General features: G+C 35.6%; 1 protein-coding gene across 23 annotated transcripts in view; it reads left to right on the top strand.

Annotated features, from left to right (window-relative positions):
- The window catches only part of SOX5 (SRY-box transcription factor 5), a 964,448-nt gene that overhangs the window by 212,877 nt on the left and 726,495 nt on the right, over window positions 1–25,076 (top strand). The window contains exon 4 of one of the 23 annotated variants that reach the window (XM_057303265.1): window positions 12,691–12,820. The exons of the other annotated variants lie outside the window; for them this stretch is intronic. The gene's annotated coding sequence lies outside the window, so the exon portion shown is untranslated. The remainder of the gene's footprint in view (window positions 1–12,690; window positions 12,821–25,076) is intronic. 23 annotated transcript variants of the gene reach the window in all.

The following is a 25,076-nucleotide window of genomic DNA, read 5'->3' as shown; positions in this document are numbered from 1 at the left end:
GTTTCCAAGATTACACAATTATAAGACTACTAGAACTGGAATTATCTTGACTTTTATTTAGGGAAACAATATATCCAAATTCAGCTATTCGCCCCATTTTGGTACCTCAAATGTTTATTAATTTGTGGTTTGTATGTAAAGGAGGAAAAAAAATACTTGCATTGTGACATGCAAAGTATGAGACTTAAGAAGATTAGATAACTTTTTCAGGTATAAAAGGTACCAACTAAAGTAATTAACTTTTATTGAATATTTCCCAGGAGCTAGGCATTCTATTAAGTTTTCTACATGTATTAATTAATTGAAAGTTCACAATACTTATAAGATAGGTATTGTTATTTCCAGTTTACACACAGAGAAACTGAGGCACAGAGAAGTTAGGTAACTTGCCCAAAGACATAACTACTAGAAAAGGTTATCTAGGTAATTTAACTTTACCATCTGGCTTTTAACTATTGTGTTATTTACTTTTCACAAATAAGAAATGATTATAGGGTTTTTATTATTTTTTAAAAGATCTTATTTATTTATTAGAGAGAGAGAGGGAGATTGAGCAGTGGGGAGGGTGGGGCAGAGGAAGAGAGAGTGAGAGAGAAGCAGACTCCCCAGTGGGCAGGAAGCCCAATGAGGGGCTTGATCCCAGGACCCTGAGATCATGACCTGAGCCAAAGCCAGACACTTAACCTCCTGAGCCATCCAGGTGCCCTGGTTGTACGGTTTTTAAATAATGGTTTAAAAACAGGTGGAATTTCAGGACTGCTAATATATGTAATATAGTGTTGCAAAAAATGAATAAATATCCTAACAACCTATAGAATTACACATGCAAAATTGTCCTTCCTTATACTTAGTTATGAATAGGAAAACTAGCATACATGGTTATTAAAGAAGAATTTCAAGATGAAATAAGAGCTAGAGATAGTTTGACAGAGCTCTAATTATAGAGAGAAGATAGCTTATCTGGGTCAATTTAATATATTTATCCATCTCTTCTACCAAAGGCAGTGGATGGAAATGTTTGAACCTTGATTTCTCACACAGAAAAGTAGAACACTAGGAATATGATGAGGATTTTTCCAAACAAAAGAGTTAATGAATTAATATCATGAATAATGCTTAATTACTAATTGCTACATCTCAAAACCATCTTTAAGGAAAAGGACATTTGAAGTAAAATTTGAAGATATTTAAGACCCAAGTTCAAAATTATTGCTTCTTTTTTACTTCTTAAAGCATAGAATCTGAGCAACTGACAGCAAAGAACCATCTAGTCCACTTTTGTTTTAACAAAGTGTTCTCCTCGTCTTAAGGTCATTATCTTTCCTTTAAAGGTAAAAATCCTTCATATACTTACTTCATGGCAGCCATTAATTAGATATAGTAAGTTATTACATTTTTTTCAATAACGGAGGCATTCTTCTCTATCGTCCCTAGTCATTTTGCAATCTTTTACAAAATATTATGTCAACTTATTCTCCAGGAACTTAGCTAAAGGAAATGAAACTTGCTCCCCTTTTTATTTATTTATTTATTTATTTATTTATTTATTTATTTATTTATTTATTTTTAGTTTTCCTCCCATTGGAAGTGTAAACTTTATTTATGGTCCCTTCCCAAACAAAATTAAAAACCACACAGCAGGCACAGTCCCTTCACTACAACTTACTAATACCAGGAAAACAACCAACTCTAGTCACATGACCTTTTTACCCACTCTTTAATATTTTAAGAGACCATTTACATTTTTCCATTATTTAAAACTGTAATAAAGTACCCTGAAGTTGATAGCACTTATTACAAGGGGCATTTTTCTTTTCTTCCTGAACATTTAAAATGTAGCACTGATTTTTAATTATTTGGAACATACTCTTTAATATGTTAACACTTAAAATGTGTTATAATATAAAGAGATTAATATTAATATATTGTGGAAAATCTACCATATTATTTTATTTATGTTTTAACTTTCAGAAATGGTATGCTGAAGTTACAGATAAAGTCTTGAAGTGTATGTGCTAGAAACTTAATATGATCTATGTCTGGAGTTTTCTACCTTGCTATCGTGACTCTGTCAGTAATTTAATCATATGTATATATCTCTCTCCTACAATTATATATATCCTTGTTTGTTTTACTCTACAACCTCACTAAACTGTTTTGAGAGTGAATGAAATAATTTATATTATAAAAATTAATACATTGCTTTATTACAATGGTACATAATTATTCGGAGGACTCATTAATACAGATGAATGGGCTGACCTCCATGGTTTCAGAATCTGTATGTTTGTGTGAGGTCTGTGACTATCCATATCTAACAGGTTCTCAGATGATACTAATGCTGCTGGGCCAGAGACCACACTTAGAGAAGCACCATCTTAGAAAATTAAATGAGGTTACAAAACACAACTCAATAACAGAATAGTAATACATGGTTTATGTTTGAATGGAAGAGAGGGCTTGATCTTGAATTTGTTTGCATCTTTGAAGGTAATAATGGCTAGAACGTATGACCAAAATAACGTGTGGAGATTATGACAGAAACCATTGTTCTGCATTGCCCCCAATCCACACTCCCATCCCATCCTTTTGTGAGTATGGGTTTGGTCTCTTCCTCAAGCAAAAAGTTGATTACACAGTGCAGAATTTCATTAACAGGGGTTTCTTGTTTGCAAGTAGTCTTTTTTTTTCTTCTTCCACTTTTAACTTGTTATCAAAGGTATAGCGGAGAAAATGTGAGACAATTCAGTATAATCTCTGTGAGAAACATCAGTTCACTACGATGCCAACATAACAGTTTCAAACTTTCTACAGGAAAGAAAATTTAGGTCAGCCTTAAAGAGAAATCTATATTGGTGTTAATAATCAGGCACACACATATGTGTGGGCACACACATAAGCAGTTTTTCTTTCAAATATGTCATTGTTTCCATCACCTCCATTCATATCTCTCATTAGAATAAACATTGTTCATTGGCAATAGTTGTTAGCACAGACTTTGTTATCTTGTTTGGTTCTTATGCTTTCTGAATGCCTCTCCATCTGGGGAGAGGTGATCTGTTTAACTTGTCATAAGTCACATCAAAAATAGCACCTTAAGCAAGTGCTTAAGTTCACTTGCTAATAATGATAATGTGTGACAGTCAATGAGAAACAAACATATGTCCATCTAATTTACATTTACCATCACTGTGGCACAGGTTACTACCTTGATTTTTTCATCTTATGAATGGGATACCTAAAAGTCCATGAACAAGCAGATAGCTAATAAACATCCTTAGAAATTGAATGATGGATTTGATCTCACTGCTGTTTAGTTGACAGATGGGAATCAAACAGACATAAACTCTGTACTTCCAATTTATTGCTGGGAAGGAAAATTGTGTGCCCAAAATGCCATAAGACAGGTTGTTCTTCCAGCATTTATAGTCTGGTGGGAAGGAGAAAATAAAGGTCCTGTAGTCTTTCAAAAAAGACGGTTTTAAGCCATTTTCAACATAATATTTCAGATTTCCAGTTTGGATGAGAATGTGAGTATATCAGGGCCAACTTCTGAACCTTTTGAAGTTCATTCACATAATATAACTCTTTTTTCCAATTTCAGTTTTAATTCAAGTTTGTTTTAAATGAATGATTCTGTACCCAACCTACTGCAGGTGCCTGGTAAATATTCTATTTACAGTAATTGTAAATAGTCTTCTTGAACTGTTAAAATGTGTTCTATATGTATATAGTTTGATTTTTCTACATTCTAACTAGATGGCTCAAATAATTGTTTGTTCAAATATATTGAGTCAACACAATAAAACCAAGATAGTCTCTTATGGCATGAATATGAAATGAGTACATGATTTTCATGGCTCTGAACTTTTAAAAAAATGCATGTAGAGGCTTATTACACAAATTTATTTTATTATATTCTTTGATTCTTATACGGTTAGTCTTTAAACACTTCTATATGAAAATTTGTAATGTTCACCTTTTGGGAGGATATCAATATTACACTTCATGTATCTCTTTAATTGCAATTATTTAATGTTTAATCTTCAAATTTCATGCAAATATAATTAGTAAGAATTCTATCAGTATGATTACCCACTTGAGATTTCTCTGTTCAAACATAAATTAGAATAGCAATATCTTAAGTACATGAAATTTTATTAATTAATGAAGAAATTTATTAATTCACAAACATTGGTTACTTATCTATCATGTATTAATATCAGAACTGAGTTTTTAAACATTTTTAATCCATAGATGAACTAGTTAACTTTGCAAAGAATGAGCTTGTCTGATAGCTCTTGCTATAGCATTAACTCTGGCTAATATCCTCATACAAACAGGCCTGCTAAAAAGAGGGCAGGGAAAGGAAACATGAATGACTTAGTACAACACAGAAAAAAAAGACAGAACTCACATCTTACAGATGGTACACTCTGTAGAAATATTAGAATCTGAAGAATGTAGTATTAGATTGGTCACAGAGAAGAGTTTTATGAGTTCATAAAGAATTGGTTTAGTTGTATAGTCAAACTATGCCCATATTTGTGCAAGAGGAAATTAAATCTGCTGATATTGTCCAGGGAAAAAGTTAAAACTAAGAGCAAAGACACTAGATAAGACTTTGCTCTAAGAATAAAAATAGAAATTGGAGAAATCTGATGAAGGAGAACAACCAATTTAGTGTGAAATCATTGAAAGAGTAAATAGTGAGATGGGGTTAAAGATTAAAGAGTTGAGGGGCGCCTGGGTGGCACAGCGGTTAGGTGTCTGCCTTCAGCTCAGGGTGTGATCTCGGCATTATGGGATCGAGCCCCACATCAGGCTCCTCCACTGTGAGCCTGCTTCTTCCTCTCCCACTCCCCCTGCTTGTGTTCCCTCTCTCGCTGGCTGTCTCTATCTCTGTCAAATAAATAAATAAAATCTTTAAAAAAAAGATTAAAGAGTTGAAAATAAAATCTATAAAGGAAAAATTAATAAAGAGAAAGTTCTCTTATTAAAGCTAGTTGTTTGGAGCAATTAGGAAGAAACATTTTTTAAAACAGTTTTTAACTTGATTGTGTGAAAACCAAAGGAGTCAAAATAGAGAGTGGGAGGGGGAAATCCTTGTCTGTGAAAGTAATGATTATTCTATGTTTGATACTTTTGTGCCACTTGTATAATTTTTCCCAAATATATATATATATTTTTTATTGTAAGTTAGTCACCATTTAGTACGTCATTAGTTTTTGATGTAGTGTTTCATGATTTGTTGTTTGCGTACAACACCCAGTGCTCCATGCAATATGTGCCCTCCTTAATACCCTTCACTGGGATAGCCCATCCCCCTCCACCTCCCCTCTCCTCTAAAACCCTCAGTTTGTTTCCCGAAGTCCATAGTCTCTCGTAGTTTATCTCCCCCTCTGTTTACCCCCCCCTTCATTTTTCCCTTCCTTCTCCTAATGATCTCCCTGCTATTCCTTATGTTCCACAAATGAGTGAAACCATATGATAATTCTCTTTCTCTGCTTGACTTATTTTTAATATATTTTTCTGCTTATCCCAGTGTTTATCACTGTGGTGTGCACTGAGAATGAAAAGTGAAGGGAAGCTTGAACCTGCCTACAGGAAGTTTAGCAGTCTAGTAGGAATATAAACAAATGGTGGTAGGAGTGATGTCAGCAACATGGTTGTATAAAGACATTCCTCATCATGTCCACCCCTCAATACCAGCAAATGTGCTTTTGTGGGAGTTCTGGGATCTAGTACCTTATACCAAGGGGCCTGGGAAGAGTCTCATCTCCCCATGCATCTGGTAATAGGCATTTATTTGTACCTTGGTCCCAGCTGTGGACTGGGTGGTAGCCCATGATCTTTCAGCCATGGTTTGGGAGCCCTGGAGAATGGGGGTCATCCATGAATGAGAGAGCCTTTGTGGAAGTCCAGGTTTCCAGAGGAGAAATTCCAACACACCATCAGAGGGAAACAGTACAAGTTAAACACATAGGAGAGGGACATTGAATTATGAGCTGCATGACCAGGGGACAGGAAGCAGCTGGGAGAGGAGATAGGACTCTAGGAAGACATTAAAATGATGTGTACCCTACTAGCTATGACATGAACTCCATCAAGAAGCCCACCCATGAACCATTGGGGATGCCTCAGCTACTCTCCCTAGCTGGCCTGTGGGTACTCCAAGCACTCGATGCGTCTCATCCACACACCCCCATCCACCCTATAGCTGGCTCCCTGCATGCACTCCTGATAGTGGCAGGAGAGTGAGAAATGTAGTCCTTACCTATCACTAATTATTCTAAATATAAATGAACTAAATTCTCTAATCAAGAGATACAGAGTAGATAGAAGGATAAAAAACCAAACAAAACCAGAAAAACCCACAAGACCCAAAATGCGCTATTTCACAAGACTCCTATCAGCTTTAAGGACACATGTAGTGCTAAAGCAAAGGGTTGGAAAAATATTCTATGAAAGTAGGAACCAAAGGAGAGCAGGAGTAGTTTTACTGATACCGGATAAATAGACTTTTAGCCAAACCTTTAACAAGAGACAAAGAAGGTCATTTTGTAATGATAAAGTGTCAATTCATTAAAATAATAAAACAATTATGAATATATATGCACCCAACATTGGAGCACCTAAATGCTTTTAGCAAACCTTTAACAAGAGACAAAGAAGGTCATTTTGTAATGATAAAGTGTCAATTCATTAAAAGAATATAACAATTATGAATATATATGCACCCAACATTGGAGCACCTAAATGCACTAAGGAAATAGTAACATATCTGAAAAGAAAAATAGCCATCAATACAATAATAGTAGGAGACATCAATACCCAACTTTCAACAATGGGTAGATTATTCATACAGAAAATGAATAAGGAAACATTGGATTTGAACTATACTTTTGACCTAATGCATCTAACAGACATATATAGAACATTCCATCCAACAGCAGCAGAAAACACATTATTTTCAAGTGTATATTCTTCACAAGTGTACACAGACCATTCTCCAGGAGAGATCATGTGATAGGCTGCAAAAAAAAAAAAAAAAAAAAAAAAAAAAAAGAAGTAAATTTATGAAGATTGAAGTCATACCAAGTATTTTTTTCCAACCACGGTAGTATGAAAGTAGGTATCAATAACAGGAAGAAAACTGGAAAATTCATAAATATGTGGAGATGAAAAACAGACCCCTAGTCAACCAATTGGTCAAAGAAGAAATCAAAAGGAAAATCAAAAAGTATCTTGAAATAAATGAAAAGAGAAATACAACATGCCAAAACATGCGATGCAGCAGAAGCAGTTCCAAGAAAAAAAATTATAGTGATAAAGCCTACATTAAGGGAAAAGCAAGATCTCAAACAAACATCATAACCTTACAGCTCCAGGAACTAAAAAAAGGACAAATTAAGCCTAGAGTCAGCAGAAGAAAGGAAATGGCAAAGATCAGAGTATAAATAAATAAAATAGAGATCAGAAAAATAATAGAAAAAATCGATTAAAGTATGAGGTGATTTTTGAAAAGATAAGCAAATTTTACAAACCTTTGGCTAGACCAAAAAAAGAGAGAAGACTCAAATGAAATCAGAAATGAAAAAAAAAGAGGAGCTATGACTGATACCACAGACATGCAAAGGATCATGAATACTATCAACAGTTCTGTGGCAATAAAGTGGATAATCTAGAAGTAATGGATAAATTTCTAGAAACATGTAACCTATTAACAATGAATAATGGAAAACAAAAAACACAACAAAAAAATAATGAATTATGAAGAAATAGAAAATCTAAACAGACCAGTAAAGGGAATGGAGATTGACTCAGTAATCAAAAATCTCCCTTGAAAGAAAAACATGTACACACACACACACACACACACACACACACACACACACACAGAGAAAAGAAAGTACAGGGCCAGATGGTTTCCCTTTTGAATTTTACTATTTAATGAAGAATTGATGGCTTCTCATTTTCTTTCTTTCTTTCTTTATTCCTTCTTTCTTTTTAAACGATTTTATTTATTTATTTGAGATTGAGTGAGAACACACAGAGGGAGAGGGAGAAGCAGACTCCCCGCTGAGCATAGAGCCCAATCTGGGGCTCAATCCCAGGACCCTGAGATCATGACCTGAGCGAAGGCAGATGCTTAACTGACTGAGCCAGCCAAGCACCCCTCAGACTCTTCCAAAATACTAAAGAAAAGGAAGCACTTTCAAACTCATTTTATGGAGCCTATTATTACCCTAACTGCAAGCCAATATCTCTGCCAAACATAGATACAAAAATTCTAAACAAAGTATTAGCAAACTGAATTGAATAGCGCATTAAAGGATCATATACCATAATCAGGTGGGATTTATCCCTGGGATGTAAGGATGGTTCTGCGTATACAAATCAATAAATATGATACACTATATTAATAGAATGAAGAATAAAGATTATGATCATCTTAGTAGATGCAGAAAAGGCATTTGACAAAATATAATAAACTTTCATGATAAAAACTCTCAACAAATTGAGTATAGAAGAAACTGTATCATCATAACAAAGGCAGCATACGAGAAGCCCACAGCTAACATTACACTCAATGGTGTAAGGTTGAAAATTTTCCCTCTAAGATCAGGGTGAAGACAATGGTGCCCACTCTCACTACGCCTATATTTAACATAGTACTAGAAGTCCTGGCCAGAACAATCAAGCAAGAAAAAGAAATAAAAGGCATCCAGATTGGAAAGGATGAAGTAAAATTGTCTTTATTTGCAGATTATATGATCTTATATGTAGAAAATGCTAAAGGCTTCACCAAAAAACTATTGGAATTAATCAACACATTCAGTAAAGTTGGAGAATACAAAATTGACTTACAGAAATATAGCATTTCTATATAACAACAGTGAAATGTCTGAAGAAGAAATAAAGAAAACAATCCCATTAACAGTAGCATCAAAAATAAAACACATAGGAATAAATTTAACCAAGAAGGTGAAAGATTTGTATACTGAAAACTTTAAGACTTTGATGAAAGAAATTTAAGAAGATGCAAATAAATGGAAAGACATTTGTGTTCATGGATCAGAAAAAAGTAATATTGTTTAAGATGTCCTTACTACCTAAAGTTATGTATAGATCTAATGAAATCCCTATCAAAATTCCAATGGCATATTTTTGCAGAAATTAAAAAAAAAACAACAACAAATTTGTATGGAACCACTAAAGACCCTGAGGAGCCAAAGCAATTCTGAGAAAGAAGAAAAAAGCTGGAGGCATCACCCTTCATGATTTCAAACTATTCTACAAAGCTATGGTAATCAAAACAGTCTGGTACTGGCATAAAAACAGGTACATAGACCATTGGAACAGAATTGAGAATACGGAAATAAACCCCTGCTTATATAGTCAACTGTTATTTGACAAGGGAGCCAAGAACACTCAATAGGGAGAGGATAGTCTCTTCGATAAATGATGCTGGGAAAACTGTATAATCGCATGCAAAATAATGAAATTAGACTCCTGTCTTATTCATAAAAGTGAACTTGAAATGGATTAAAGATTTAAACATAAGACCTAAAACTGTAAAACTCCTAGAAGAAAACATAGGGAAAAAGCTCTTTGACATTGGTCTTGGTTAATATTTTTTTGGATATTAATGCCAAAAGCACAGCAACAAAAGCAAAAATAGACAAGTGGGACTATATTAACTAAAAAGCTTCTACACAGCAAAAGAATCAACAAAATGAAAAGACAGCTTATGGAATGGGAGAAAATATTTGCAAATCATACATATTATAAGGGGTAATGTCCAAAATACGCTAAGAATTCATACAATTCAATTGAAAAAAAATTCCCTTTAAAAATAAGGAACAGAATAGACATTTTTCCAAAGAAGACATACAAATGGCCAAAAGGTACATGCAAAGATGCTCAACATCTGATCGTTGGGTAATTGCAAAACCTGAAATGCTAATCTTCAGGGAAATGCAAATTCAAAACCACAATGAGACATCACGCCACATCTCTTAGAATGGCTGTCATCAAAAAGACAAGAAATAACATGTGTTAGCAAGGATGTGGAGAAACCTTTGTGCACTGTTGTTGGGAATGTAAACTGGTACAGACACTATGAAAAACATTGCAGTTCCTCAGAAAATTAAAAATAGAACTACCATATGATTTGGCAATCCCAGTTCTGGGTATACATCCAAAGGAAATGAAATCAGTATCTTGAAGAGATATTTGTACTTATGTTTATTGCAGCATTATTCACAATTACCAAGTTACGTTAACAACCTAGTGTCTGTCAATGGAGTAATCGTTTAAAAAGATACTTTCTCTCTCTCTCTCTCTCTCTATATATATCTCCATCCATTCATTCATTGACAGATATTAGGTTGTTATATATTGGTTATATATCTGTATATATATGCAATGGCATATTATTTAGCCGTGAGTAAGAAGAAAATCCTGTCATTTATGTTATGTATAAATCTTAAGGACATTATGCTAAGTAAAATAAGTCAGACAGAGAAAGACAAATACTGTAAGCTGTCATTGATATGGGGAAATCTTTAAAAAAAAAAAATCCTCAACTTACAGAAACAGAATAGAATGCTGGTTGCCGGAGTCTTAGGGGTAGGGGAAATGGGGGAGATGTTGGTCATAGAGTACAAACTTCAAATTATAAGACAAATAAGTTCTGGGGATCTAATGTATAGCATGGTGATTATAGGTAACAATACTGTAGTGCATACTTGAAAATAGCTGAGAGAGTACATTTTAAATCTTCTCACCACAAAAAAGGAATGGTAATTATCTGAGGTAATGGAGCTATTAACTAACACTACTGTGGCAGTCATTTTGCAATATATCAGATCATCAAACCAGTATATCAAATCATTTTGCAGTATATTAAATTATCACATTGTATACCTTAAACTTACGTAATGTCATATGTCAATTACATCTCAAAAAAACCCAAAGCTCTCCTCCTCAGCAGAGATCAAAGAGGCAGCGTGAGTAAGAAGACAGAGGGGTAAAGGTGGGTCCGCCTTTATGGAAGGAGTGGATTCCTGTGGACTCAGTTTTTTAGTACAAATGGTCACCTGCTGAGGTGGAACCTGGTCAATAGGGCTAAAGATTGAGGAAGGTGTTAGTGTGCAGATAATCATTGAAGGAATTGGGTTAGGCAATTACTAAAAGCAAAGGAAGGTATGTTACTAGCACTGAAGTCTCAATAGAAGTACTGATCCTTATAAGTTTGCATATTTCCCCAGCAACACTGGTTGTACCTGGATAGTGCAAATAATAATAACATTCTGTTGAGTGTTTATTATGTAACAGGCAACGTTAAAACCTTAATCTTCACAACATATTTATGAGTTAAGCATCAATTATTTTCATTTTATGTAAGAGGAAACAAGGTATTGAAAAGTATAAAAGTGGAAAAGGCAAGATCATCAACATAATTAGTTAGGCTTAGGTTTAACTTCCAGGGATAGGATAAGCCAAAATAGCAGAGGCTTAAAAAAAATAAAGGTTTCCTTGTTTGTTCAAAATATCCCGAGGTAGTCAGTCCAGAACTAACGTGACCTTCTGTGGTTTCAAGGACATGGGTATTGCAGTACCATTTCCAGGCCTACCTCAAGATCCAATATGGCTGCTGGTGTGTCAGTCATATTTCAGACATCGAGAAAAATGAAGGCGGCAAGAAAGGCATGTTTCTTCCCTTTCAGTTAATGTCACATCCCAGAAATTGCATACACCACTTTTGCTTATACTCTTAGAACTTGGTTGCATGGCTATACCCTGATCCAAGGAAGGATGTGATATATTTTTATTTAGAGTAGATAAAATTTGGAAGAAGGGAAGAGCAAATAGTGGGGAGGTCTCTTATCTTGTTTAATTGATCTAGATTTGGGCTATTTCAGGTGATATTGGTTGAAAAGAGAAAGGGATAAAGAGGTGAGAGTACAAACAAGAGTATAGTTAAGTGATGAGTTACAACAAAGAGAAGTAAAGCCAAGAGTGGCTCATAGAAGCAAAAGGAAGGTAGAAAGGCCTGAATGACTTGGTGAAGTCAAAGACACATTGTCAGCATTACTGAACGATAGGACTTTATGGATAGTTAGTTCCTTGAGATGAAGATTGTGTGAGAAGGTGGGCATGGAGTTATGATTTCAGGAGTGGAGGAGGACCAGTGACAATGGAAAGAATGCTTTCGGTATTTTGCTGATGTCAGGTGGATATACTTAGGGGCCAGACAGTTAGGGGATGGTGATGAAGATCTTAAAAGACTAGGACCAAGATACTTTAATGATTTTTTATCCAGTGTGTAGCACAGTAGTGTTGACGAGAGTTTAGGAAACTGTTTCTTATTACTGGGATAATGATTATGCTATTCATTTTGGACACATCCTTAGTCAAAGTTCAAGTTTGCTTTACACAGATGACATTTGTTATATTCAAAATTGCAAGTCTTCAAAATAAGTAGTGTTTCACATAACTGAATCTTTCATTCAATGCAAACCATTCAGATGGAAAAGTTCCTAAAATGTGCTACAAATTGCTTTCTTAAAATAATACACAGAACATATTTTATGGTTGACACTCATTGTTAAACATAACTGTCAGTTATTGTCCTGGAATGAAATAAAAGATTCAGCTTTTTCTCTGTCTCTTTTATTATAGGAGTTCCTCCATGACACATTGAAGTTCTATAATTTTAGAAAGCTGGCTTCATCTTGGTCTTTTTAACAGTTTGGCTGCTCCCTGGTTCCCCAGAATTAGAGATTGTAAGATGATGACCACTGGATAAAAGGTTACTATAATTTTACAAATTAAAACTTATAAAAAACCTTTTTTTTTTTTTTTTTTAAATCTTGTCTTAGGACCAAATTGTCTCATGCTACCACCAGTTTCTTGCTTACAGACTGGAAAGGATGTGTTCAAAAAGAAACCTTATTTTGCTTTCAGGAAAAAAAAAAATTAAATGAAGACTATCCTACCTAATAAGGAATGCTTTTTAAAGCAAGCTTCTATTTTTAACTTTAAAAATTTTGATTTTTCTCTAAATACGTTTTGAAACGACATGTGGAATCTAAATGTAGTTGGCACAGCTCTATTTCATTATTCCCATATACATGCTAAGAGATACTGAAGCTTGTGAATTTCTGTGCACTAATTTGTATTTCTGCAGATTTTCTGCTTCCTTCCTCCTTCCACCCCCAAAAGGTAGAAGGCCAGAATAGGGAATTCCAGTCACTCGTGATGATTGAGTTGAAAGAGCGCTGAAAATTTTGCCAATTGCATGGGAAATGGGCAATCTGTGAAAAAGTGCTCTCATGGCAGATCATTCAGGTAGATTGTGCTAATGTCAAGTCTATTTTTAAATGTCAGAAAGAAGCAAACGAATGCATGCATTTCATTGTGTACAGTTTCATATGAATGGGAGAGGTGGTGACTCCTCTGCTTCTTTGGTTGGTAGGTATGACTGGCTGCCAACATGGACTCTCCATCCCTCCCCCTTTACACCCACCCTACCCCACTCTTGCTTACTCCAAAGATAGAGCAAGAGATGAAATTAGTCATTTTAAAATCATCTTGAGAGAATTCTGCTTCCTGGCACTTCCTTCACGTGTTAGGACTCCAGTGATTTTTATTCCATAATTACCAACCAAGTGAATACCGCAAGTGACATAGGTGACTGTCCCCAGCAGGGCTGTGCCTGCAGAGGCTACAAGGCTTTTGGGGTAATGCAGGCAGCTTCACAGTTGTCTGATTACCAGTGGGCCCAAGTGATGTGAAAGAGAAGCCCGTGACTGAAGATCCTTAGCTTTGAAGGCAGGTTCAAAAAGAGTCACATGCCTCCGTTTTCTGAAAGCTGAGTTAGATGAACAGATATTTGGCACTTTCAAGATTTCTTTGTGGGACTTAAAATTGTAACTTTCATTTGTGCCCAAGGCCTTCAGAATAAAGAGGACCACCTGCTGGAAAGGTACAGCAAGGATGGTTTTTATCTGAACTAGTTTCTCCTTTATTTTTGCAGCGAGAGGAAATTAGTAAAGCTTTCTAAATGATTTGCTGAATGATAATTATTAAAAAAGAACCTTTTATATTTTATTTTGATTTTTCTACTCTTGATTCTGGTAATGAAAGTCATAAAAAAGCCGGTAAGGGACAGGGATGAATCAACTTGGTCATATCCTCTATATGTACTAATTTGAAACTTTGAAGAAGAGATGTCTTTACACATATATTTTTACATAACAATGTAAATTCTTAGGATGTGCAAACAACCTTCCAAATATGGTAAATATACAAAGAATTGAATGAAGTTTCTGTATTTTTCCCTTTTTTTTGCTTTTTAATGTCTCAATCTTTGTAACTTACATTCTTTTAACTAAATAGCAAGAAATATATGGTAATTGCAGAGAGTTCTAAAATTTAGTAGATGTGTACATTCTAACTTCAATTCACCTATTTTATAGGTGTTTCTCTATTGGTAGCTAGAAATGGAAGTGTAACTTAACTGGACGTAGTTAGTAAGAGCACCCAAGATGAGTTTAAAAAAAAAAAAAAGGGAAGATTGAAGAAAGGTTAGAAGTGAAGAGACAAGACAAATGCAAGATGGGAGTAAATAGAGAATTTATGTTATTTGATTTCAAAGAGGTACCCTCACGTTACAGCTTTGTGCCTGGCTGTATTGTGTTAATTCATTAATTAATCCATTAATTCATTAAGTAGTTACATTTATTGAATATTTATTATGGTCCTGGAACTGTTCTTGACATTGAGGATGCATTAATAAACAGGACAAAGAGCTTAGAATTAGTAGTAGGATGCAGCCATGTTAGCATCCAACAATAAATGAATATTGAATACCTACTATGTTCCAGGCACATTTCTTGGTACTAAGGATGTAATAATGAACAAAGCAGAGAAAAATCCCTACCTTCGTGGGGAGAATGACAGATAATGGACCCAATAAAAGAAGGAACAGTAAATGGGAGGACGTCTGTTGTGTTCAGGAAGAGTAGTAGACCCGTGTGCTTGGAGCAGAGTGCATTGAAGAAGTGAATAGTAGGTCATGAAGTCAGAGAACGTTTGGAGCTAGCTCCTTTACGCCTTGTAAAACGTGATAAGGATTTTGGCTTTGAGTGTGAATGAGACCAGAAGCCTTGATAGGGTTTTGGGCAGAGAGAACCAAATAATATTTTAAAAGGATCATTTTGGCTTCAGCAGGGAGAGACCTAGGTTTTGGTCAGGGATTGGTACCCAGGAGGCCCGCAGGAGGCTGTTGTAATCAGTCAGATAAGAGATCATGGTGGATTGGGTCAGCGGGGGAGATGGTGAGAAGTGGTCATAACCTTGATTTAGGGTACTTTAAAGATTTAGCCAACAAGATTTGTTGACTCAGTTGAATATGTGGTATGCACAAGAAAAATCAAGGATGACTTGAGGATTTTGACCTGAATAAATGGGACTTGACTATTTTTAATTACAAAAATTTGGAGAAGAGTAGAACAGGTTTGAAGATAAAGACTAGAACAGTTTTGAACATGCATTTGAAATTCCTATTAAATATCCAAGTAGAAATATTTAACAGAAGTGTGGGCTGGAAATATAAATGTGAGAGTCATCAGCAAGAAAGTGAACATAGACAAAAATGGAAAGAGAGAGAGGGAATGTGAATATGGATATAAGAACTAAATCCTGAAGCACAAATAAATGTAGTAAATTGTCAGAAAGGGTTTTAGATTTTATTGCAAATATTATGGCAAACTCTTGGAGCATTTTGAAGAGGGGAGCTACATGAACAATAGGCCTAAAATGGGAAAGTTGTGATTAAAAACTTAACAAAAAACTGAGGAAGTTTTGTACGTATTACTTACATACTTTACATTGTGATTTTCTATATATCTATCACTAGGATTGGGAAAAAAATAGTTATGATCTCAATGTAAGTTGAAAAGAAGTTATTTTTCGTTCTCTTCATTAAATACACCAGAGTCCTTAATTTCTTTTCTCGACTACCAATTTCTTTAAGCTTAATTTATATAGAATCCTTTATCCCTTGTTGTAAAGGGAATTTCATTAAACTCTGAAGTTCTATATACTTTTTTTTTTTTTTTTTTGGTATAGTTTATGACATTCAAATCCTGCTAAATATTTGCCTGGGATTGAACATGAGTTTGCATTGTTATTGTTTTATATATTTTTTAAAACCTCCCACACATCATATTCTTAGTTAAGTTTATTCACTATAAAAAAGGGAGGCAAATAGTCGTTTCCTGACAATAGGAAGGCATGGATTCTGGGATGGGATAGGAGGCCAGATATCTGATAGGAACCTCATCAGACTTTAGATAGAATTGAATAATGTCAAAAAGTGAAAAAATGTGTCCCTCCATCTTCAAAATTTCTACCAACAACCTAACCTGAAAACACTTGCAATCAACTGACATAAAATGGTTAAAACTATTCTCTGGTGATAGTTGAATAAATTCTATTTATTTTCCCCAGAGACATCAGGTTTGAGCTAAAACTGGAAATTCATTTGTGTAATATTATGTTCAGTCCCACTCCTAAAATATGCACATGCAAACTCTGGCTATTTTTTTTCCAAAATTAGTTCAACAAACTTGGCACATAGTAGGTGTTTGACAAAAAGTTTATGAAATACAAAAGTAGATGTCTGCTGTCCCAGAACCATTTTAAAATTTGGGGAAAAATATTATATTTATAATTAAAAAAGAAAAGTGAGGAAAGAAAAAGAAAACAAAACCCTGAAAGTCCTTTATAGCTCAGATATTTAAACCACTTAAGCTGTTAACATGTGTTGTCTGTTTCCTTCAGGTTACTTGACAGGACTGAGTTAATTTGTGCTTAGAATTAACTGCTTGCATTGTTAAAACTCAACTCTTCATTACTTCACCAAATGTCTGTGACTTCTCTTTCCACTTACTATATTATCATTTTTCCTGTCTTTTTCTCCAAAATAGATTGAGTTTGACCAATATTATAGATTTTATTAAAAGGAATATGTAACAGTATTAAGGCACTGTATAAAGGGTTCCTGTATAAAATGTATATATTATGTGTGTGTATGACCCAAATGCCCTGGGGCTGGGGATAGGCTGAATTGGGGAAGTTGATTTAAATGGTAAAAGAGACTTTCTTTTCAAGGTGTTCATACTTTCAAAGACAGCTTTACATATTTATAATGTAAGCGTATATCATTAAATAGATGCTTCTCCTCTGAGTGAGGACATGGTTTAGGAGCAAGCCCATAGACAGTAATAAATAACACATGGAACATTCATATTTTACAAAGCACTTTACAGACATGTTAAATATATTATCTTTGTTATAAATATTGTTTACCCGGCGATTTTGTACGTGTGAAACCGAAGCAACACAAGTAGGGATCAACCCTCTCAAATCCTTCCAGGAAAACATTAGAATATAAATAAATTTAGTAAATTAAAACTATTTATGACCTGTGAAGCCATGTTTCTTAGCAGTAAAGATGGCCTTTAAACATCCTCACTTGAATCTAACGAGAAGTGATCACTTGATCTTTTAAAATACCACCTCCCTGAGCTCAAAAGCTTGAGAGTTACCATATAATATTTGACTTAGTATTTGATACCTAGCAATCAGATAGGGAAAATGTTGCAGTAGGTTAAAAAATACTTGCTTTGACAAGCATATCAAAAAGATCGTATCATTCCAAATCAAGTACTGGAACTAGTACTGATAGGGCATGTTAAGAACTTCTAGTTCTCAAGTTATTACTTGTAAACAGAAGTGTAAAGAATAATATTTATCTTATTTGTATCCCCTTTCCTGATATGCTTTTTACAACTTGTATTTCCATCTTTTATGTTACTTTGTAAAATCGATTTCTGAGTTTACTTGTTATATTTTTATGCCATATATTATCTCTATGGTGTATATGTTATATACCCGAAGAAGGGAAGAGGAGGGATGTTTTCAAACATATACTTAAGGTAAAAATCAAAGGTCTCTTTGTGAAATTTTGCCTTAATTAAGTCATAAGTTTTTCATGACTATCAATAACTGGTCCCTTGAAACAGCATTTTATCTAAATGTTTATTTGAAATCAAAAGTTTTTATTTGTTTGTTTGTTTTCCTGAAGAAAAAGCAGTTTAAATAAGAGCCTAACTGGTTTTCATAAAATCAACTTTAAGATCTAAGGTGTAATTAAGTAGAAAAAACAGAGAATAACAATAATAACGTAGTACTTTTTTAGCGAACTGTGTTTCTGTGGAAAGTGTTTGTAATATTTATTAACATACAGAATTAGTCTTAACCTGCTAGAAAGAAGAGAAAATGCAACACCTTTCAAAGATGTAAATTGACAATTAACAAAACAATAGAATTCTAGGCCTTCCTTTGCCAGAGGTGCAAATTGGTAATCAGGCTCTGCTGAAAAGCTGGTTGTTTCTATTTAAAAGTTATCTTGAGATGAAGGCTCCCCAAGGAAAAAGAAAATAAGAATATGATCATTTTCGTTAAGTAGAACATCTATTCTATGTTGATATCATCATTCTACTGCTCTCTGCAGTTTATATTTGAAAAATCACAGCCAGAAGGGAGGGGAATGTGTGAATTTGGTTTCTCTATGTATTTAACAGCACTGTTTTTCACATTGATTGGAGATTCTTTGCACTGTTCTGACCTTTACTTTTAAGTCATTAAATGGTATGGGACCTGGATACCTGAAGAATCTAATAACACTAAACTGTGTCTCTGGTGGGCTATATTGGGCTGTGTTTGTATTTCTGCCGTGGTGATGTCTCTATGCATTCAACACTCAATTTTCCATAGGTAGACATTTCAGTTTCTCTGATTTTCTGTTCCATTTGATTTTATATGCTTTTTTTTTTTTTAAGTAGTTGTTGATCTAATCACTGACTTGTTTAGTTTGCCATTGGAAGTCTGCCTATTGAAAGATCCTTGAACGACATGAGTGTGAACTGTGTGGGTCCATTATATATGGATTTCCTACAGTACAGTACTGTAAATGTATTTTCTCTTTCTTACGATTTTCTTAATAACATTTTCCCTAGTTTACTTTAGTATCAGAACACTATGTATAATCCATATAACATACAAAATATGTTTTAATTGACTTTTTATGTTATGGGTAAGGCTTCCAGTCAACAGTAAGTTATTAATAAATAGTTAAGTTTGGGTCAGTCAAAAGATAGATTTGGATTTTTGACTGCAGGGGGTGGAGGGTGCCACTAACTCCTGCATTGCTCAAGAGGGAGTTATAGTTGTGTGTTTTTGTTTGTTTGTTTTTGCTTTATTTCAGTAGGTATCCTACAGTCAGCTTTTATTGAGTGTTAGTGAGTACCAGGTACTATACTAGATGTTGTAAAGACAGAGATGTTAGAGAATACCTCCAGTTGTGCTCTGAGCTCAAAAGAGAGTGAGATTTGAAGAATTCCTCCCTCCCTTCCTCTCTCCCTTTCCTTCTTCCTTCTCCAAGGAGCATTTATTAAACATCTAGCTATGGAGCGGTAAACAAGAAACACTGTCCTTGCCAGATCCCACTTCCTCCATTCGTCCATTTGTTACTCGACGTTTACTGAGACAGGCTCTGTGTATACAAGCACAAAAATGCAAAGAACATATAAATGAGAAAAGCCTAATCTATGTCCTCAAGGAATGTGATATTTTAGCTAAATCCTTGCATCTTTCTTACTAGTAAATAGGAAAAATAATACCTCCTTCAGAGGACCCGGTGGGGATGGTGGTAGAGATGATGTGTGTGGAAGTTCTTACACAGTTTGGACTGGAGAAGTTAATTGAATTCTTTTGTTCTAGGAAAGTCGTATACCACAAATACTGTTATTTTTAGAAAAGAGGGCAGCTTAAATCAAGGAAGAGGTTAGTTTTATCATACAGTAGGTGTTTTCTTTAATTACTATTCATAGTTTGGACTTTTCCCACTAGGCTCTGTCTGGAGCTCTGTGATGTAGTAATATGTGATTTTACTGAGGCAAACATTTGAAATGTGCATTCAGAGTGTTAGAGGCAGGAACTAGCATGGATGAGGTGTAACATGGTGGTAAACAGATTTGGTGTTGAAAAGACCTGGTTTGGGTTCTTCATCTTGGTATCCTTGGATACTCTCTTCAAACTATAGTTTCTTCATCTGAAATGGGGATGGTAAAACTTTTAAAGAATTGGTTGTGAGGAATGCTGTAACATATAGAGATGACATAAAGATAATTTATAAAGTGTCTGGTACATGGTAAGCCCTCAGTAAATGGAATCTACCATTAGTATTACCAACTTAATTACCAGCTAGAGAGAAATCTCAAGTGACTACTTGAGACTTGCATCCCCACAAGCAAGGCTTTATTATTCTTCCCTTGCTGTCCTGAAGTGTGGCCATCGAGTGAGAAATCAAACTTCAGTGAAGTCTAGAAAGGCTGTTAACTTGTGGTGTGAAGTTCAACTCAAACAATACCAGATTCTCAATCGAGTTGTGATTTCTGAACAATAAGCTCTCATAAACTGTTTCTATATTTGCAAATTTGGGAATTGTAGAGGAACTTAAGACATATCCCACAAGATTATTAAAGGTCCACTGTATGTGTGCAGAATGAAGCTGGGAGTGAACAAGAAATGAAATTCAGATTGGTGATTTGGGGGATATAATGTGAAAGTTATTCCTTAGCCCTTCGTTATTTATTTACTTATGTATTTGTGTATATGTGTATTCATTCATTCATCATTTTGGTTACTATGGATTTGCCGAAAATGACATATTCTTATATGAATATGTAGTTCTGCTATCATACTTTAAAATTACTTCAGATAAGTTGTTTTGAAAATTATCTTCTCATGGGGGCACCTGGGTATCTCAGTCGATTAAGTGTCTGACTCTTGGTTTTGGTTCAGGTGATGATCTCAGGATTGTGAGATGGAGCCCTGCACTGGGCTCCATACCAGAGGGGAATCTGCTTGGGATTCTCTTTCTCCCTCTCCCTCTGTCTCTCCCACCCACCTCTAAAATAAAAAAATGAATCTTAAAAAAAAAAAAAAATTATCTTCTCATGGGCAACTATATAGGCATTTTGTTTCCTTTATAAATATATACAGTAATTGCTTCATGAATTGATAATTGGTTAATGAACATGTTTCAGTAAATGTTCACTGATCTAAAACTCTTTTACATGCAACTGTGTAAGCAGCTATCCTGTGGTATTTATACCTGTAAGAGGTGTTCTTGCTAACCAAGAGCTCCCTAACATGGCAATTACATCTGGAGTAGTCTTACCACAGTGGAATCCATAAGGAAGCTGAATACCATTTGGTCTATTGCTGTTGTCTTTAATCAGCCCTGAAATCTCTGAGAGGTGAGCATTTGTCTTTGGCAGAAGATGAAGGATCTAATATAATACGGTGGACTGGCTACCCAGCATCTCTGGACTTCTTTCCCAGAGTCCTTGTCTTGCCCTGAGTCTGGGAATTGGGCTGAAATTTGAACACCTTTCTGACCTTTGTTCACATTAAGGGGTAGGAGTTGGAAGGTGGCCACCATCGCAGCCCACCTTCCTACCTGGGATATGTATCCAAAGGACATTTTTCCTTCTTTCCTTCCCCTCTCTGGGTTTCAGCTATTCTGAATGTGAGGGGAAAACGTCCTACTCTAAGTCCTCAAAGTTATGATAGTATTGCCCTTCCTAGCATTCTTTAGCTTTCTTCCCGCCGGTTGTGGGTCCTCTTCACAGGTACCATTTATGTACAGCAAACATTTGCCTTCTCCAGAAGCAAAACCAGAAAAGTGATTGTACTTCCTCATGGCTATAGGGCAGTCTAAGAACTTCTCCTTCTGTGAGATGCCAGCCATCTCCTTATGGGGTATGCTCTCCTTATGGGGTATGATTTTGTTCTTCAAATCACAGCTTCAGTAGTAGAATCATAAGTTAAGGGACATTGCCCCTTTGTCCTTTTGGGGTCACCCTGCTACTGGCATTTTAAAAACACTGCAACAAGCTTTGAACTGCTTTGCCAACCCCCATCTTCTTATCTGCAGGATCTGAGCTGGTGGTGCAGGCATCACCCAATCTGCACCTGGCTCCCCTGGCTCCTCAGAGGTGAGCAGCAAATGCCAACTTTCCCCACCCACCCTATCTCCTGCCAGCTCTGAATTCCAGCTTCAGGAGGATTTTTGATGGGTGTGGGACTCAGTCCGGCAATGCCTTAAGCAGAGCATGGTACTTGGTTTACACCTGCCAAGACCTGTTCTGAACAGGTCAGATCTACAACTTTCTGATTTTAAAGTTCCTTGGGCAGAACCTGTCCCTTTACAGGAAGAATTCTGGTTTTTTGTTTTTGTCTTATTTTGTTTTTTAAGAAATTTGGAGTTCCAGGTGGAGATCTTAAAAATGCCTTTCCTTGCCTCTCCCTCTCCTGCGTATTCTCCTAGGAATAGCTTAAAGATGAATCTCTTCAGCCAAATCTAACAAGGCTGCCTCCCCCTCCCTCCCTTCTATCAGTCACCCTTATCTGCTTAAGGAATTCAAAGCAAAATTTTCATCACAACCCACTGATATTTCAGAAATGTTATAATGGCTCCCCTGCCCCCATCTCTGTTTACCAAGTGTCCAACAGAATCACAGTCACTGTCACAAAGCATATTGGCTTTAGTTCTAAGGACTGACATCTCTGTTTGTTACAGTTATGCATGTTCAAGGATTTTTAGCAATCCCTGAAGAGATCCCTGTGCATACTGTGGGTAAACATCAGAACACAGTCTCATGTGTTTGAACAATATCATTTCCTTTATTTTCTACTATTTAACATAATTATTGACATCATGATCTTATAATAACATAATTAGTCATAATAACATAATTTTTGGCTCTCAGGCCACCATTGTACCAGACTGGTAGAAAATCTAACATCGTTTGTTTTTGGGTCTTCTAAATTCATCCCTTTGATTTGATTGGCAGAATTCTTCCAGGATCTTCTTCAGGACCAGGCATTGATTGGAGTGGAAGATGCCTCCAGGTTATGTGGTTATCTCTAGATTGTTATAGCAAGGCTTCCTGAGGACCTGACATAAGCCAGGAATTTGGGGGATGGAAGGTTAAAGGAAGATCAACAATGACAGTGGCTAGGCTGATTGAAAGGTGGGGGTGAGGGAGGATGGGGGTCTATATTGCCCATTCTTTGTCTTAGGGCATAGAGTTAATAATGGTGCTGGAACAGAGAGAAGGAAAAGGAGAGGAGAGCAGGTATGAGATGATCAACTGTAAGTAAATTGTGAGACCGGCTAAGTTTGCTGTGCCTATGAATCAATTGAATGGGCATATTGGAAATGTGGGTCAGGAGAGAGATTGAGATAAAAATAGAGACCAAGTAACAGCATGTAACTCTTGATCTCAGGGTCATGAGTTTGAGCCCCCACATCGGAGGTAGAGTTTACTTAAAAAAAGATAAGAAGAAGGAGAAGGAGAAGGAGAAGAATAGAGAGCTAGTAGAGAACATGGCCAAAGAGAGGAGTCTGCACACACCAGTGTCATGGAATGTACTTTCCTCTTTCTCCCAGCAGCCACACCCCTCTCTCAGAGCAGGTGACTGCCGAACTGTGAAACGCGAGCCCTGAGTTCCTATCAGGGCAGTTCTGCAGATTCTCTTCCTTTATCTTAGTTCAGTCTCTCTGGTTTGGAACTCATTCTTCTCTGCTCTACCCCAATCTTTCACTTCAGCTGCATTTTCCAGTCTTCTTCTACCAGACATCTTTAGTCTAAAACCAAGACTGTTTTCAGTTTCTCTAAGACCTTTACTTCCCACCTCCATGCTTGTCTTCTGTGTCCGTGCTGTCCCTTTCACATGGAATTCTCTTTACTCCAAAATCTACCCATCAAAACCTTTTCCTTGATTCGTCCCTGTGTGATATTTTTCTTCTTTGAACTCCTGCACTTTATCATGCTTTCTTAAAGGCATGATTTTAAAATGCTGACATATTTGTGTCTGGTATAGCTTCTCTATATACTAGATTGGAAAGAATTTTAGACCTTTATTAGTTAAATAATCCCAATATTATGTGTTAGCAGAACATATAACAGAATGATTGCTGTCTTTTCCCAATTAAAAAAAAAAAAAAAAAAGACAAGTTAATCCATGGAACTGTCTGAGGTTTAAGTTTACCTATTGGGGTAGGCAGCCTTTAACATGCCTCTCTCATGATCCCCTCTTCCTGGCATTCACACCTTTGTGTAATTCCCTCCTTCCCTGTGAGTGTAGGCTAGACTTATTGACTTGTTTATAACATAAAACATAGCAGAAGGGATGAGATATCCCTCATTTACTTACATGGAATGTTCCTGGGCAGTGCTGAAAGCACAACCATTTAATACAAATATTAAGAGAAATGTTTCAAACTTTCTTAAACTATAGGAAATACATCTGGAATACCTATATTATAGTACTTAAACTCAATTAAACTTCTTCGCATTTATACATACATGTAGTTTGCTATATTTCAAAGAAAACTAGCCTTCATTTCTCTTTCAGAAACCATACTATAGTATAAATGGAGTCCTCATTCCCAGTGATTTAAGAAGACTCTTCAGGGGCAGAATATATTTTACTTCACATTTTTCAATGGGTAAATAAATATGTGCTTTTTGACTTTCTATGAACATCATGGCTAACTTCTTATTTTTCTCCTTCTACTGAATACTATTAATATACTGTGCTATAGTATTATTATTAACTTTGGGGTGAGATAAATCAGTCTTTTCAATGAATATCTGAATTATATTGAATGTGTTTAGATTTCACATATTTTGGTAATATTTAAAAAATTGTATGTGGCAGGACACCCGGGTGGCTCGATTGGTTAAGCAGCCAGCTCTTAATTTCAGCTTAGGTCATGATCTCAGGGTCCTGGGATCAAGCCGTGTGTTGGCTCTGTACTCAGCAGGGAGTCTGCTTGAGGATTCTCTCTCCCTCTCCCCGTCCACCCACCCTTCTCTCTCTCTGTCTCTCAAATAAATAAATCTTTTAAAAAATCATATGTG

Source organism: Ursus arctos, unplaced genomic scaffold, assembly GCF_023065955.2.
Source record: "Ursus arctos isolate Adak ecotype North America unplaced genomic scaffold, UrsArc2.0 scaffold_26, whole genome shotgun sequence".
Classification (NCBI taxonomy): Eukaryota; Metazoa; Chordata; class Mammalia; order Carnivora; family Ursidae; genus Ursus; species Ursus arctos.
This window is presented reverse-complemented; position numbering and strand designations above follow the sequence as displayed.